The sequence below is a fragment of the Alligator sinensis genome, unplaced genomic scaffold (genome assembly GCF_000455745.1).
Source record: "Alligator sinensis unplaced genomic scaffold, ASM45574v1 scaffold76_1, whole genome shotgun sequence".
Taxonomy (NCBI): domain Eukaryota; kingdom Metazoa; phylum Chordata; order Crocodylia; family Alligatoridae; genus Alligator; species Alligator sinensis.
In genome coordinates, this window is record NW_005841865.1 from 4,415,384 (window position 1) to 4,420,419 (window position 5,036).

At 43.3% G+C, this 5,036-nt stretch overlaps 1 long non-coding RNA gene across 2 annotated transcripts in view; it reads right to left on the reverse strand.

The window, feature by feature from the left end:
• The window catches only part of LOC112548002, a 107,351-nt gene that overhangs the window by 92,999 nt on the left and 9,316 nt on the right, over nucleotides 1–5,036 (reverse strand). The window lies entirely within an intron of this gene.

The window sequence follows — 5,036 nt, forward strand, 5'->3', positions numbered from 1 at the left end:
CAGGAATCTTGACCTTCAGACTGAACTGTCAGAATCGGAGAAGCAGCTAAGAATTTCAGGCTATTACAGAAATGTGCCTGGAATAACAGCAAACTATCAGCTGAGGTGGAGATATGAATCTATGAGACTTGTGTGCTATAATTCCTGGTTTATGGTTCAGAAATCTGGACAACATATGCTAGGCATATCAACAGACTGAACAGCTTCCACATGAGATGTCTGTGTATGATTCTGAAAATAAAGTGGGAAGACAAAATACCAAACACAAAGATATTGGACTGTGCAGGACTGACACGCTTAGAAACCACTATCAAAAAGAGGAGGTTACGATGGATTGGCCGTGTCAAGAGAATGGAAGAATACCGTATCCCCAAGAATATTTTGTGTAGTGAGATTTGAGACAACTCTATAAAGTGGGGTCACCATCTATGACAGTACCATGATGTTTGCAAAGATTATTTGAAGCCCTTCATCATCAATTTAGAAAGCTGGGAAGAGCATGCAGAATCCCATCTGATCCGGAGGGAACATCTGGCACTCGAATTGGACTTGTCAGCTACAAACAGATACATCAGGCATCTAACTAAACCTCTTATGTGTACACCGTGATCCAGAGGATTGATGGTTACAGCAGTCCCAGGTGCCAGCTCGGGGCAGGAGCAGGGAGGGATTGTTGCCGCAGCCACATGATTGCACCAGTAGCAGCCAGAATCATTGTTGCCCCCACATGTTACAGCTGCCCTGGGCCGCCTCATCACACTTCTGCTGCCACTTTTCACTTTCATGTTCTCTTTTTTACCCAGCTTTCAAAGTTCAAGATTCATGTTTTTACTCTTGCCTTCAACAACACAGAACATACCACAACAGGCATAAAATAAACACACACTTGAATTTTAATTTTCTCTTTAAGGAGAAAAAGATGCAAGAGATGTTAGTCACACTGACGTATTTCCAGAAGTTACTCAGATAGCAGGATGATGGGCACATGTAAGCACTAGGCTAGAACAGAATTGTAGTAGCTGGTTCTGAATGTATATATTCTGTACTTCTGGTTTACACTTGTTCTTTGTCTAGTCCCCAAATACCTGGGTGAAATATGCATAATGTCACACATTTATATAGCTGATGTGGAAACAAAACAGTTTATCCCCATCCTCTGTATACCAACTCTTAATTTGAGAATAATCTAGCCTGACCTTTCATAACTTCCAAGTGACTGCCAAATCATGTCACTGGAGTCATATCTACTAATTCAGGAACCTTGTTTTCTGCCATTTGGCATACTTGCCAATGCCCAATAGTCTAAGAAGAATTTTAGATGATGTACGTTTTTATGAGCCGATCTGTGTATAGTAGAACCCATTATGTTCATCCCATATGTTATAAATCCTGCAGAAGGCCCTCTTTTTCCCTTATTAGTTTAACACGCACACCCTTTGTGGTATTCTCCTGCTAGTTTGTAGTATTCTCCTTCTCAGTTGTCACAGCAGAAGTCTAAAAGTCCTGATTTTAAAAATAACATATTTTACCCCACATATAAGTAACACAGCTACTTCCAAGGCTCTTTACTCAGGACTTCCCTTTGAGACGGTTCTGCACCATTTGCTCCACTATATTGCACACATTTTCCCACCTGACTGACACATATATGGCACACAGCACTGATGAAAAGCAATCTGGCCTTGCATGTTTCAAGTTGTCTTGATTACCTGTAATATAATACTCCCATATGTGTAATTCAAGTCAGCAATAACCTTCACCTGCTTTCAGAGTAAAGCTGGCTATGGCTTGTGACGAACAACTTTTGATGCCAAATTTAGGTGCCAAGGGGTGTATTTTACTGCAGGCCAAATGTTTAAGACACCTATTAGGTCTACACACTATGCAATTTAGAAATATAATGAAATTCTTTATTAGGCAAAGTACAGTAAAAATTAGGTTCTAGTGATTATATGTCTGGGGTCTACTTGTTGCAAATCACTTTGCATGCAGAGATGTCTGTGCTGCATTATGTTTTATATCTGCCCTGAGCTTTGAGTTGTGGGGAGTATTTTAGAAGTAAATTTCTATTGGTAGCTTTGGCAAGAACCTTACCTCTTTAATATTGCGTGGTCATGTAATCCTTTCAACATTAGTTTTTGCATATGTTTTCCATAGGTTGCTAGACTCTGATTTATTGTATAGGTTATTAGCTGAAAGTATGTGAGCAGAGATGACCCAAACAGTGCGGGTCCCCAGGGCAAAGCAGCCTGTGCAGGACATCGCCCCGGGACGCAAGGAAGCTGCTGGCAGATTTGGTGGTGGTGTGGGGGATGCCGAGTGGCTGGATATGAAGCCAGCGGCAGCGCAGTCAGCACAGCCACTCCGCCCAGCTCCACGGGGTCTCTCAAAGCACAGGGCCTGGGGCAATCACCCTGATTCACCCCCACACTGGGGACAGCCCTGTATGTGAGTAAAGTACACCTGGTAAAGGACACTTTTCTGTGCTTCCTCTATTTCTTTGTTGTGTTTTGCCATATCACTTTTAAAAGGGGAATCATGGTCCCTTAACTCAGTTCTCAGCACCAAAGTGTAGGGGTAAGTGTTTTTTAAATATGGTGTGTTAAGAGGTGTGTCTGAATTGAAACTATGAAGGAAGTTTTAGGTCGAAGATTTCAGCCTCCAAAATGGATAAAACGAATCCCAGATTCAGATGGTGCAATGAAGGGACTACAGGTCAGATTCTTAGTAGTGTGACTGCAGGGAGGGGCAATGGGGACACCAGCCCTGGACACTGACTTAGGGTGGACACAGACAGAGCAGACCCTGTGCTACTGACCCAGCCACTGTCCGTGGCAGTCCATCTACAGCTGCTGTCCCCATATACCATTGTTCCCCAGGGCATACACCTACCCAGCTGTGCCTCTGCAGTTCTGTGCCTCTTATTAGGTGCCTAAGTCCACCCATATGCCTAAGTGCAATTCTGTGCTACACTTTTAAGTGCCTAAAAATCCATTACTGCATCTACTTTTGTAATATGCCTTCATCTTACCATTAAAGCAGAGTTGCAAGAAAGCAGCAAGGAAAAACAGCAACCACCCAACTTCTGTATCAGCTGTTTTTCCAGGACTCAAAAGGGTGGAATAGAATCACACTTAGGCACCTAATTCCATTTACACTCCTAAGAGATGGAATAAAATGTGGCCCCATCTCTACACCCTTGCTAGGAACCATCCCTAATACCATTTTAAAATCAACTTAATCACAGTCATTCTAGATTAAAACACGGAGGCTCTTGACAGATGTTACACTTAGGATGTGATTAGCTGATTAATTAAATATGTGTAATAACTTTGTGTCAGGTTCCTATTTTTGGTTTAGAAATGGCATTTAAAGGTCTGTTTTTTGGGAATTGGCTTATAGTTATAGATATGTGTATTAAAAGGGTTCAAGATGAACAGCAGATTACCTGATTTCTAAAGAAGCCTGGGTCTCGCATACAGTTCCTCACAGCCCTGAAAGCAGACAGGCTGCTTAACACAACAAGGCCAACAAGGATACAAAGTATGAGAACTAAGGAAGTATGTACCATACTGCCCATAACACAAGATAAGTGGCACCAGCTGCAAGGCCCTGGAGCAGAGAAGGTCCTGGTTTGCGGGGGAGCAGAACAAATTGGGAGAAAGCCCAGAAAGCTGTATGGATGTGTGACCACAGGGAGACAACCAACCAGAGATAGCTATGGATGAAGAGTCATCAGGAGTCATCAGGAGGGAAGGAGAATACAAAGGTAGAGACTTCAGAATAACAAAGGCTCCCTCCCTGTCCCACCCTGGTCCCTTCCTTTGTCTCATCTCTCCTGGCTCCTTTTCCTCCAGGTAGGGTCCCCGAGGCCACCATGGACCCCGGGCATACAACCAGCCCATCTCATGCACCCCACTGGAGAGGTGGGGTGGGGTCAGTTGAGATCCTGCATCAGATCCCATTGTACCTTTACTTTAATATCTGTCAGGGCCTAACGATTTTTTCCCAGTTCTTCAAAAGTATTTAGGTATCTATCTCTAGCAACTGGACAAGTTTCACATACCTTTGAGCATCTGGACTTTTGTCCACAAAATAGAATGCATTTATGTGCTGAATTTATGGGTGCAATTGCTATATCATATTTACAATCTAAAAATTGTGGTCTTAATGTGTAAAAATCTCCCGGCTCATTCTCACAATACCACTTTTACCCTGTTGCAATTACACTGATTCCAGTGAAAATATACTCTGCCATGAGTGCAAGTACAATCAGGCCCATGTTATATTAAAGCCAGGTTGTGCCTTTAGGTACAACTGTAAACAAAGGGATGATGCCTAAGCCCCTGAAGTTCTTTTGAGTCAAAGTTCTTTCCCTGCTTCCCCATTGATCCCTGGGGACATAATTTATTTCTATATCATAGTACAATATTCCCCTGCTGCTTTGGCTGTGTTAGACTGCATGTTGCAGAAGAACAGGGCTCTGACTACTCCTAGCTCTTCCCTACCAGGCTTTCCTGTTTTGAGGGTGGGGCAATTAGTGAGTATGGAGTGTTTACTGAAGACAGTCCAAATCAAGAGCCGACCTGGCACACGCAGAGCTGTTCAGGAAGCATTTCTCAAACTTCTGATACCTGGGGCACACTTTTTTAATTGATTAAAATTGGCAGCACACTTTACTCTTACACCCAAAAGAGTATGTATATACATGTAAGACTTATACAGTGGTGCCCAACCTGTTGGCCCTGCAGGCTGGATGAGCAGTGCTGAGTCGGTATGCAGACCTGATTCTATCATGTGAGTCTTGGAAATTTGGTGGTAGGGGAGTGGTGGCAGTGTTACTTGCCACTATTTCCCCAACATTACATTTCCAGACCTGTAGGAAGCCCAGTGGGCCAGATGACATGGTGCTGTGGGGTGGATGCTAATAACGGATCCTTTTGGGCAGCACACCTCTGCCACTCTCACTGCACTCTTTGAGAATCACTGGGTATGTCTACACGTGCATTTATGCAAGCTAAAAGTTACTAAAAATG